This window comes from Gadus macrocephalus, chromosome 12, assembly GCF_031168955.1.
Source record: "Gadus macrocephalus chromosome 12, ASM3116895v1".
Taxonomy (NCBI): Eukaryota; Metazoa; Chordata; class Actinopteri; order Gadiformes; family Gadidae; genus Gadus; species Gadus macrocephalus.
Genome location: NC_082393.1, coordinates 10408019 through 10421372, shown reverse-complemented (window position 1 = coordinate 10421372; position 13354 = coordinate 10408019).

The following is a 13354-nucleotide window of genomic DNA, read 5'->3' as shown; positions in this document are numbered from 1 at the left end:
TGCCAAAGAAATAAAAGGCATTCAATACATTGAAAAGCTGCCCATTTTTTTTTTTTCTTTGTTAATCTGAGAAATTCTTTATGCTTGTCAGCCACAGCCTTAACATGTATTTAGTCAGTGGTTTACCAGAGGTTGATTATTGGCCCTGCTGCCAATTGCTTATCTTCTTTGACTCCGCACAGTTTATCTATTGTTAAGGCAAGATGTTCTATTTCATGTAGGCTACGCCGTCTAGGCTTCGCCTTATGGGCTTGTCCCGTGCGCGCGCCTGCGCGCGCTGAAAATTCAAACTATGCACCTATCAGCGTGGGCACCGCCCACATTTCCCACGGTATCGTGTCTATATAACGCGGTGTATACCGTCGCTCATCCTCCCTTTTCTTTCAGCACTTGTGCTTATCAGCGAGAAATTGAGAACTACAATTAAGAAGATGAGAACTTCAACACGGATCTCCCAAGCCGGTGGCAGCGGCTCGGGCGAGGCCGCGGACAAACGGCCCTTTTCAGGGCCACCTGAGAGCGCTCCTAGAGCTAGGTCCTTTTCAGGACTCCTATGCGCCTCCTGTCCCGCCTCCCTGGCACCGGGTGACGGGCACTTGGCGTGCTTTTGGTGCCTCGGCACCGACCACGCCGCGGCTGCTATGGCGGCCCCCGTCTCCTGTGTCGCCTGCCGGGAGCTGCCTGAAGAGGGGATCCTCTCCAGGCATCTCTTCTTTTCCCCTGCGGTGGAAATGGCTGACGCCATCGACCTGTTCGGACCTGACGTCGACGATGGCATCATCGACGCCTCCCTGGACGACGTCTTCGGCGACTCGGCGTCCGGTTTTTCCCGCTCTCGGGTTACAACCGCCACCGTCATACAACACGAGGGTCCGCGCCGGATGACCGATCTCTTCCGGGAGATCATGGGTGAGGCGGCGGCCATCAAAGGGATTCCCATGTCGGTCCCGCCTCTCGCCCCCGTATCTGACGATATGCAGGGCGAGTGCTTTCGCACCCCATCTTTTTCCCGGCGGGTTACCCAGTGCCCCTTGTTCCCGCCTTTGCAGGACTTGTTTATTGCTGCCGGTGAGGACCCTTCGACCCTGAAGGCTCCGGTAAGATCCTACACGGATTTCACCAACGTGGAGGGGTGGGCCGATACTCAGGCGAGGGGGATCCCTCGCCTGGAGCCTCCCCTGGCAGCGCTTCTCTGTCCGGGCGCCGGGCTCCTTAACGAAAAGCCGCTGCCCCCCGACCGCCTCCAGAAGCAGATTGTCGGCCTAACGGACAGGGTGTTCGTTTGTGCCTCTCAATCCGCTGCGGCGGTCAACAACATCGCCCTGCTCTCCTCTGCCATGGTCTCCTTGTCGGCTGACAGGGAGGCCTACGGCCCGGAGGAAGCCGCGAGATGGCTGGCGGTTTCCCGCTTTTCCAGCGCCATCCTCCAGCTATGCCAGCCGATAGCCGTTTCGGCCGGCCAGCATATGGCGTGGGCTACCATGATTCAAAGGGTCATATGGCTCTCCCACACTGCGGTGCCGGAACGAGAGCGGGCCAGCCTCGTCCAGGGTCCACTAGCGCCGGATGGCCTATTTGGTCCCAGGTTCTCCGAGGTGCTCGCGCACCAGCAGTCAGTCCGTGAGAATCGTTCCCGGTTCGGGACGATTCTCACGGGCTCCTCCCGCCAGCAGGCTGAGAGGAAGCGCGGTCTAGGCCGGTCCCAGCGTTCCATGGGACCACCTCCGACTCCAGCCCCGGTGCAGCAGCCGCAGCCGCCGCGCACGGGGAGAGCAGCAGCGCCACGGACCGGGAAGTTCCGGACGCTTGCTCCTACTTTTTCTTTCCCTATTAAAGAAAAGAGTAAAGACCGTTCGGCCGAACGGCAGTACATGGTACCTAAAGAGCGATATTCCCCAGGCCACCTGCGTCCTACGCTTGTGGTGCGCTCCTCCATGTTGCCTATTTCCCCCTCTCAGCCCGGTGGCTGTAGGGTGACGGTCGGACGGCGTGTTCACATGGCCTCTGGTTCACCTGCTTCTAAGAAGCGGCGTCCCTTGGAGCCTCATGGACGGATCAGAGACTCGTTGCACGAGCCCGTGGATACGGCCGCTTGTACCGGTCTCCTGGTTCCCCACATTATAGGTGAGGAGATGGGTCCGCGCGCTGTGGCTACAGCCTGCGGACAGCGCATGCGCACAGGTGCTGCGGCCGGACGGCTCGCTCCCTGTTCAGCGGGCACGAGCGCGACGTCTAGACAGCTCGTTGTTTTTACAGCTGCTAGTTCTGGTACGTCTCCTACGCTCGCTGAGCCTCCTCCCTTTCGTGGGAAGCCCCCCTTGGTTCACACACAGTGTGGAGGCGGTAGGGGCAGAGGAATACGGGTTATTCCTGGACGGTCTTCCTCAGCTGTCGGCTCGCCCTCTCTCCAACCGCTATGCGTGTTGGCAAGAGCGGTGCGTTCTGCCATCGTGGTTGGACACCACGTTGAGATGGGGCCATCCCATACAGTTCAAGCGTCGTCCCCCACCCTTTATGGGGTTGGTGGAGACCACGCTACGGGACCCGGCTGCGAGCACGGCTCTAGCAGCAGAGGTGGCACGTCTCTTGGTAAAGGGGGCCATCACTGTCGTTCCCCCCCACGAGTCTCACCTAGGTTTTTATTCCCGCTACTTCCTGGTTTCCAAGAAGTCAGGGGAAATGAGACCTATTCTGGATCTTCGCGTGTTCAACAGATTCGTTGCCACGAGGAAGTTCAGAATGCTCACGGTCGGAGCATTGTTCCGGTGTGTGAGAGAGGGCGATTGGTTCACATCCCTGGATCTCAAGGATGCTTACTTCCACGTCCCTGTTCGGCAGGCGCACAGGAAGTTTCTCCGCTTTGCCTTTATGGGGATGGCGTACGAGTACCAGTGTCTGCCGTTCGGCTATTCCCTGGCTCCGCGCACCTTCTCGAAGTGTGTGGAGACGGCGTTGGAACCGCTCAGACGTCAGGGAAAGAGGATTCTCTTCTACCTAGACGATCTGCTTATTCTGAGCAACTCAGAAGAGACCGCGAGAAGGGACACCATGTTGGTGATAAACCATCTCTCCTTCCTGGGTTTTGCCATCAACTGGGAGAAGAGCTCCCCGCTCCCCAGCCGGCAGACAGTCTACTTGGGGCTTTGCCTAGACTCAGCCACCATGATTGCGATGCTTTCGCCTCCTCGGCGAGACGCCATCCTGTCGGCGCTCTCCCGTTTTCACGTTCGCAGAAACGTGACCGCACTGTCCACCATGCGCCTGTTGGGGCTGATGGCAGCTGCCCACCCCGTGGTCCCCCTAGGTCTGCTTTTTATGCGCAGACTCCAGCGGTGGTTTGCTCGCCAACGGTTGGACCCCAGGCGACACAAGCTCAGGGTGCTCCTCGTCCCCCGTTCGGTGTCGCCAGACCTGGAATATTGGAAAGGACCCTCCGCCCTTCTCAAGGGTGTTCCCCTGGGCAGGGTGGCGTCCTACGTAGTGGTCTTCACGGACGCCTCGTTGACGGGTTGGGGAGGAACGTGCCTCTCTCACTCGGTCGGAGACGAGTGGCGCACGCCCCCTACAGCACACATAAATGTGTTGGAGCTCGACGCTGTGAGGAAAGTGCTGTTGCATTTCTTTCACCTGGTGCGCGGCCGCCACGTTCTGATCAGGACAGACAGCGTGTCGGCGGCGGCGTACATCAACAGACAGGGGGGAGTCCGCTCCCCTGCTCTCCACCGAAAGGCGGTCGAGCTCTGGCTTTGGGCTCATCAGTATCTCCGCAGTCTGAGAGCCCTGCATATCGCGGGCGCCCAGAACTTTGGGGCGGACCTCATGTCTCGAGGCGGTCCCCGCCGAGACGAGTGGCGGTTACATCCCGACATTGTCAGACTGATCTGGCAGAGGTTCGGGACAGCGCAGGTGGACCTCTTCGCGTCCCGGGAGAACACGCACTGCAGGTGGTGGTTCTCCCTCAGCCCTCGGGATCTTCCCCCGTTGGGGGTAGATGCGTTGGCACACACACCTTGGCCGCGGGCTCTCTTGTATGCGTTTCCCCCGCTCCAGCTGATCCTTCCTCTTCTGGAACGGGTCAGACAGGAGAGACTGTCCCTGATATTAGTGGCCCCGGAGAACCGTTCAGCTCTGTGGTTTCCAGAGCTGGCCGTGCTCTCGCGGTCGGCGCCTTGGCCAGTACCATTCAGGCCGGATGCGCTTTCACAGGCCCACGGGACGGTGCACCACCCGCCCGATGTCTCGGGACGGCTGTTGGTTTGGCTCCTGAGAGGTTGATCCTGCAGGGCAAAGGTTTGCCTGAGACGGTTATCAACACTATTCAGAGTGCTCGTGCGCCTTCTACTTCTTCCCTCTATGCGGCAAAGTGGTGCGCCTTCTCTAATTGGTGTGAGACGAACCACGCTGTCCCATCTCAATGCGAGGTGGGAAGCGTGCTTTCGTTTCTGCAAAACTTATTGGAAAAAGGTTTGGCCTTCTCCACTATCAAGGTCTATGCGGCAGCCGTTTCGGCTGGCCATGCAGGCTGTGATGGTGGACCGATCTTCAGCCATCCACTGGTCAAGAGATTCTTGCGTGGGGCTAGACGGGTTAGGCCTGTTTCACGCGTGCTTACACCACGCTGGGATCTCCCCACCGTGTTGCGCGGATTGTCCAGGGATCCTTTCGAGCCTCTCTCTCAGGCCCCTTTGGATGCCCTGTCATTTAAGACGGCGCTCTTGTTGGCCTTGGTTTCTGCCAAGCGGGCCGGTGAGCTAACCGCTCTGTCTGTCAGCCCGAGTTGCTTGTTGCTAAACGAGGACAACTCCTTCGCGTTGCTCAGACCTAATCCTGCGTTCCTCCCGAAGAACATTAATAGTTCTTTTCGGTCGAGGGATATTGTGCTTAAGGCTTTTCACCCCCCGCCTCATTCTAGTGAGGCGGAGGCGGAGTTGCATCTCCTGTGCCCGGTTCGGGCGTTGGCTATGTACGTGAATCGCTCGGCAGCGTTCCGCTCCACACAACAGTTGTTTGTGTGTTATAGCGACGCTAGCAGGGGCCGCGCTCTCTCTAAGCAGCGGTTTTCTCGCTGGGTATGTGAGGGTGTTTGCCTAGCCTACTCTCGGCAGGGCTTGGCGCCACCGTTGGGCGTTAAAGCTCACTCCACACGGAGCGTGGCCGCTTCAACGGCTCTACTCAAGGGCGTTTCGGTGGAAGACATCTGCGCGGCTGCGTCTTGGTCTTCCCCCGGCCCCTTTGTCCGTTTTTACATGTTAGACATGTCCAGGGGCTCACTCGGCAACTCTGTGCTAGAGTCCGGGACCCCTTTTACGGCTTAAGAATATAGACATGTTCTTTAAAGCGTCGTGGTTGGATTTCCTCTCGCCGGCTGGCGAGTTGGACTTGATTACCAGTCTTACTCTCCCACCTTTTTTCAAATGAAAAACAGGCTAGGGGGTTTTCTATTGGCTCGCCAATTGTCTGGTGGTTTTGTTTACCAGTATGGCACTCCCGCCGTTTTCTTCAAATCAGAAACGGCCGAGAGAGTCCCATTATTGGAGAGCCGAATTCCGTAGCTCCGCCCCCGGTGGTAGCGGACCTAATGGAAACCTAGTTGCTCTGGTTTTTCTTTTCCTTTCATGGGTTCCATGAAGCACGGAATAGAGCCGGAGTCTTTACAGACTCACTTTTTTCTCCCTTGATCATTGCCTTGCTTGATCTAGGAGGAATTAGTTTTTTATAAAGCTGTTGTGTTTTACACTTCCTTGGCTTTTTGAGTCTTAATGTGTTCTGGTGACTTAGGTCTTTTTGACTGGGGTCCAGCAGGAGTACATTGATCGGGCTCCGCTCGCAGCTTCACCTTAGCCCATAAGGCGAAGCCTAGACGGCGTAGCCTACATGAAATAGAACGATAGTTATGTTATTATAACTCTAGTTCTATGATTGTAGGCGTAGCCGTCTAGTTTCCCACCTGCTGTACCCTCCAATTGCTGAAAGAAAAGCTTGGAGGATGAGCGACGGTATACACCGCGTTATATAGACACGATACCGTGGGAAATGTGGGCGGTGCCCACGCTGATAGGTGCATAGTTTGAATTTTCAGCGCGCGCAGGCGCGCGCACGGGACAAGCCCATAAGGCGAAGCCTAGACGGCTACGCCTACAATCATAGAACTAGAGTTATAATAACATAACTATCGTTTATAGACATTAAAGGACAATTCCGGTATTTTGATCATTGAGCCCCCTTTCTGGTTTGTTTAGGATGAAATAGAGTGGGTGACACCGAAATTTGAACTATAAAGGTACGAACACACCAAACGCGTACCCCGCGTATAGACGCGTATAAAATCTGCAATTTTTCCATAGGGAATCATTGGTTTACGCGCGTATGAGCTGCGTAGATGCGTTATGCGCTAAAGCAACATTTTACCCGCGTTAGCGGCGTATGAGCTGCGTATATATACGCGCGTACGCGCATACGCGAGGAGTTCAAAAAATTTAACTTTTTACGCTCATACGCATGATGATTAGCCGCGTTGCCCAATCAGCGTTGAGCTTGACCCGACGTCACGAGTAGGGTCCAGCTGCAGCCCCGGAGAACAACACCCTGGCGTGACAGAACACCCTGGCGTGACGGAAGTACTGTGGCTGGACGGAAGTTACCTCAGATTATTTTCTATAGACAAATAAACGTATTTATCGCTTGAATTAACATAACAAAGAAATAAAAAAATATTTTGACACGTTAGTAACCATTTTTATAGCTTAGAAAAGGTTTTTTAACGTTATTTAGCCCCGGAGAACAACACCCTGGCGTGACACCAACCCAGGCGCGACGGAAAATCGGAAACCGAAGATGAACCATGGAAGTAAGTGTGACTGTCAATATGCTTAATATATTGAGTAATATTCATGTTAAAGTCTTGCCGTAGATAATTTACTTTTCGCTAAATTCGAATATAATAATATTGCGCCCTTTTAGAAAAATTAGTGTCATCCGTAATCACCAATGTGATGCTACAGCAACAAAATTTAGCAAAACTGGCCACCGGAGCAGAAAAGTGTCTGTTTCTCCTGGGGAATATCTAATAGGCTACTAAAACCTAGCCTGTATAAAAACAAGGCTATTACTATTATAAGTCATTCAATCTTATGACCATAACGAATACCACAACCAACTGTGAAATGTTACTGTAATTCAATAGTGATCAACTTATACATTTTCTTTGAATTACTATAAAAAATAGTGTGTTAGTGTGTTTATCCTATTGTGCACTTATCTTCATCTGCATTCATGCCTACTCAAAGACCCATTCCACACAAAACCAGTTCACTTTGAAAGATGGATACATTTAATTAGAAGATAAGCTTCGCAATATCAGGTTATGGGTAGTATTTAAATATATTGATAGTAACTTTTATTTTCTTGCCCAACTTTACGATACTAATCTCTGTTATTCTTGTCGTCCAACCGCCAAACAAATGGCGGTTGGACTACTTCAACCAGTCTTCAGACTGAAGCGAAAAAGAGAAGTGAATGACGTTTCCAGTGACAGAATACAAATAATATATTGAATAGGCTTAATATTGACTTGACTGTTTGATTCTTTTGACAGTGAGTTGGCGCTGATGGCAGCATGAAGAACCTATATCTTTAATATTCTGCATATTATTTGTTGAATAAATTGTGAGGAAACTTTGGTGTGGTCATTCTTCAATGTATCTTTATATCAAATTATGATGATATACTTGACCAAAAATTACATTTGATTCTATTAGACATATTAAATCAATTACTTAATTCTAATGCCGCGTTTCCACTGCAGGGTGCGGAACGGATCGGATCACAAAGGTGCGGGTCGGGTCGCGTTTCCACCACCAAAAGTGGGCGTGACCCGGACTTTGCCGTACCCGTTCCGGCCCCATTCTCGGGACTCCTCCGTTGCGGTACCCAAAACGAGACCAGACGCCTGAAAGGGTCCCGTGAAATTCTAGCTACACCCCCCCTCCGTTTATTGGTCGACAGAATCGTCACTTCCGGGTGACACGGGGATAAAAACAAACAAACTGTAGCCTCGAGGTATTATTCTTTACAATTAACATGTCGCGTAAAAAGCTTGCTTGGGCGAACAAGGAGGTGGAGACGTTCGTCTGCATTCTTGGGGAGGAAGACGTTGTTTACGATGTTTACGTAGCTGCCGCGGCGATCAACATCCGGCCTACCACCAAGGGTACTGTCGGCAGTGGAAACGCGACCTCGGAACTGAGCTGGGCTATACCGCCCCCTCCCTACCGCACCTTTGCGATCCGATCCGTTCCGCACCCTGCAGTGGAAACGCGGCATAATGGTAAATTACTTAATGAGTAAAGTGTATAGTACACTCAATTCCATTCAATAAATGTCTACACACTGAACTAGATTATTCGTCTAAATAACGTAAAAAAAAAATAAGCTATAAGCTAAGCTATAAAAATGGTTACTGACATGTCATAATGTTTTATTTAAATGTTTTGGTCTAATAAGTTCAATAACGCAAAGAATCCTGAGGTATTTGTATAAATAACGTCAAAAACCCTTTTCTAAGCTATAAAAATGGTTATTAACGTGTCGAAATATTTTTTTAGTTCTTTGTTATGTTAATTCAAGCGATAAATACGTTTATTTGTCTATAGAAAATAATCGGAGGTAACTTCCGGCGATAAATACGTTTATTCGTCTATAAAAAAATAATCGGAGGTAACTTCCGTCCAGCCACAGTACTTCCGTCACGCCAGGGTGTTCTGTCACGCCAGGGTGTTGTTCTCCTAGTCAGGTGGCTTAACGAGTATTTTCAACATTACCGTTACCGGGCAGACAAAAGCACCAAATTTTGCATGAGGCTTCCTTAGGGCTTGGTAGTCACTTTTAGCCTAGGAGCCACCCCTCCCCCCTCCCTATTTAATATTTAAGGGTATTTTTCAGAATTCGGGCCCATTTTTCAGAATTCGGCCCATTTCTGTCCACAGACAGAGTGTAATTATATTAAAAACGAATTACATCTAATACATTTTAGATCCATTAATTAGTATAAACAAAAACAAGCCTAGACTTTTTTTATGGTTGCTCTTACTAATGATTTTAACACATTTTATTGGTGTTTAGTGGTACAATATCTGTGTTTTGGTGTTGTCCGCCACCATAGTTTTCACATGTCGTGCCATATCTCAAACAATATTTATCACCAGAGGGTGGGGGAGAGTCTGTGGGGGAGGGGGAGTTCGGGGGAGGGGGCAGCAGGGCATGTTTGGTGCTTTTGTCCAGCCTGTGTTAAGAATTGCAGGAAGGGACTCAAACGCAGACCCAATGCAGGAAAGAACTCAGAATTTATTCAAAAACAGTTAACACTCTCAGAAGTCCAGAACACATTTACATTTGCAAAGTGGTGAACAGTCCAGGTTTGCTTTGCCACAGCTGCAGTTGGAACAGTCTCCTTTGCAGGAACATTTAATGAGCTCCCTGCACGCTCTTGAAACTTCTGGAGTTGTCATCCAAACAGGCACCCATAAGTTGGATACCTTGTTCCAGGCATACTGTTGTGGAGAAGGAACCACCTGCTGTGTTTGTGTGCTGGTAGTCCAGATTCCTGCTTGATACACTGCTCGTCTCAGGTGCTGGAGCAGTGCATCCTGGGTGGGTGGCAATTTGTCCACTGCCAGATTCTTCTTGCAGAAAAGTTCCTTTCTTGCTTCATTGACTGAGGTCAAAGGGCTGGTTTTGTCATACAGAATAACAGTCAGTCTCTCGAGCTTCTGGAATGATTCATCATCCAGTTCGAGCTGCTGGAAGGGATGGTTGGCCAGAAATACAAATGTCTCTGTAACATCTTCATAAGACTGCCAGGCTTGCCATACTGACTTCTTGCCTTTCCATTGAATGCAGAGGTCGTGTCACAGCCAGAGTATGCATGGAACACAGGTAGGCCTTTTGATCGTGACTCCCCGAGGCTTGCACAGATGGTGTTGATGTGGTAAAACCTGTAATTCTTGCCCATACCAAAAGCAACCCAGATGTCGACCAAAGGTTGAGTCGCAAGCATGTCATGGAAGGTGCCAACAAGTATGACAATGACATCTGTATCCACTGTACGTACCAGGAACTTCGTCTCCCCTTGTTCCAGTGCATGAAGAATGTGGACTACAAGCCACGTGTCTGCTTCCTCCTGATTGCAGTTGTTCATGGGGCTGCTGGAACCAATGGATACCACAGCTGGCCCTGATGTGGCGTAGACAGCCTTGTCTTGTGGCCAGCTAAACTCTTTAATCTTGGAAGTCAAAAAACCAAACAGTTCCTCCTTGTTCATTGAGTCCCGAAGGAAGTCCATCCAATTGCCAGGAAGCTTGGTATGACTTGATACTTTCCTTCGTACACCTGTGCCTCGCTTTTCTCGGGTAGACTCTTTCAAACTGTCTGTGGTGTAAGTGTCCCAAACAAGATCCAATCTTTTTGCATCCCGAAGCTGACTCTCTAGGTAAGGGATGAATATTGCATCTGCATACTCATCAAATGTGCTTACTCTGGTTGTGGGCAAGCAGTGGACGATGACGGCACCATCTAGGACTTTGCAGTTGTAGGTTGAAGGTGGCTCTGCTTGCCCAGGCTGGTCAAGACATTGGAGCAGGTGAGACTTTGTGTTTGGTAAGTGAAGTGCGCCAAGGTCTGACAGAGAAGGTGGGAAGGATTGTATCTCATGTGCAAAGAAATCATCCAAGTTTCCATCCCGGCTTTGCATTGAAATGTACAGCCTGCCAAAGAGGGCTACATTATTCTGAAGCACTTTGATCTTCTTTCCCTGCTTAGATGTTTGCTTGTGATGACATTTTCTGAAGAGCGGCAGAGAATTTCTCTTGATTCGGTCATGGATAGAGTGGGTGCGGTCATCAAGCACCTTCTTGACAAAGTCTTGGTACTTTTTAACCATGGGACAGGTAGAAATTAGCCAAAATAAAGTACAAAATGCATATATATATGCTTAATCTGTGCATGTAGTTTATTAGTTCAAGTAACATTAAATCCATATGCATATTTTTATTATTAATTTGTGATAAATAATGTTTGAGATATGGCACGACATGTGAAAACTATGGTGGCGGACAACACCAAAACACAGATATTGTACCACTAAACACCAATAAAATGCGTTAAAATCATTAGTAAGAGCAACCATAAAAAAATTCTAGTCTTGTTTTTGTTTATACTAATTAATGGATCTAAAATGTATTAGATGTAATTCGTTTTTAATATAATTACACCCTGTCTGTGGACAGAAATGGGCCGAATTCTGAAAAATGGGCCCGAATTCTGAAAAATACCCTTAAATATTAAATAGGGAGGGGGGAGGGGTGGCTCCTAGGCTAAATTTGACTACTAAGCCCTAAGGAAGACCCATGCAAAGTTTGGTGCTTTTGTCCAGTCGGTATCGGTATTTTCGTTTAGCCACCTGACTATCCGGGGCTGCAGCTGGATACTATGGGGGATTATCACGCCGATACGTAGTACTTCCGCATTCGGTGTTCATTGTGCACTGTGACATCCGGTGAATCACTCATCACTCTGGCGAACTGATGATGGGAGGACCGGCAGTTCACTTTCACGACATCCCTGGTAAATGTACCCAAAGTCACGTTTTCTGAAGTTCACCGACTTACCGAACAACACTCCATAACAGCCCGCTCCAAACTGGACAAGGGATTGTTTATTTTTCGAGAAATATATCGACTACGAATGTGAGTGTCTGCTAGCTAGCTTACGCTAGGTAGGTTGGCTTATGCTAACGTCAGTTTGGAGTCAGCTCAGTCTGGAGGGATGAAATGATGAGATGAAAAATAAGGTAGACGTGTACTTCTTTGGTACATATATGAATGTGTATCTTCAGCAGAAAGTGAAATGAATGTGAAATGAACTGAATGAATAAAGGAACTGAAAGAGTAAAAGGATTTAATTAATTCCCTTTTTCTGAGTACATCATTTACTACATTATATATTAACATTATTTTGAATACTTTCAGGATGGACTGACTGGACTTTAAAATTGATTATAGATGAAAGACTTCTCATTCAATTACATACATGTCATTCAATATATACAATGTTTTCAGTGTACAAAATTACAGCTCCGGAAAAAATGAAGGGACCACTCCAAATGTTCAGTGCCTCTCGTTTTAATATTTATATATTATATTTATAGGTACATGTTTGAGTAGAAACACTATTCAACAGGGATGTAGCCTTTTAAATCAAGTGGTCCCTGGAAGTTGGTCATCACACAGCAGACGGTCCACAGCTGATTGACTGTCACAGACAAGGTGAAAGGACAGTGCGTTCCCAGATGCGGTATTCCTTGACTCTGCCTATTGCTCTTTCTACGAGGATTCGAAGTCGAGCGATTGCTTGTGTTTTCAGAGCATCCTCTTCAGTGAACTGCGCAGTGGTTAGAGATAAATTAATTAGTAATATAATTGTGAGTGCTTCAGTCCATCTTAAACATTTGTCTACATATCTTAATGGTCACATTTGGGTCAAAGTTTTAATTTGAAATGTTCATTCCTTTCATGCCTACCTGTCATCTTGAAGGGTGGTATAATCAGCGTTGCCCCACGATCAGCTAGTGGCTTCTCGATGGTGAAACCCTTGTCTGCCATGCAGCCATCTCCTGGCTCCAGTAAATCCAGCAGTCCACTTCGTTCAGTCAGCTCTGGGTCGGAGATGGAGCCGGTGAAGAGACTTGACACAAAAGTCACAGCACTACAAGGGCCAATCCCAATCAAGGCCTTAAAGGTGGTTGTGTTCTTGTAAGATGATGTTTGGGTAATCATCGACTGCACCTCGGTGCAGTCGATGATTACCCGAACATCTGGACTGTACTGCACAAATTAGCTTGGCATGGTGTTCTTGACTTGCTGTTTACTCATCCAGATGGGGAGGGAGCCAAGGAGCAGGGGAGGGAGACAAGGAGCAGGTAACGGTAGTTGGCCCACGGTATAACAACATGGGAGACAGTGGACACACTGACCTGAAACATGTCAGCCAGCACCTTCTCTTGCAGGCCTGCAGCAACCCGGCAGCAGAAGAGAAAAAACTCTACCAGTTGCAGTCTACACGTTGGACTGGGAGAAATGGGTTCAAATGTTTCTTTCTTTTTCTGAGCTTTCGACCAATAAACCAACATGGAGGCAGATGGTTGAATAACCTCCCAGAAGTCACAAAAAACATCTCTTGACGTGAATCTGGTGTAAAAAAGGATGTCCTCGTCTGAGAAACAAAATCTGTGAAAAGGCACTTGAACCACTTTCAGCTGTGACCGCTCTCATCAGCTCCTTGACTGTTTCTTCCAATTGCT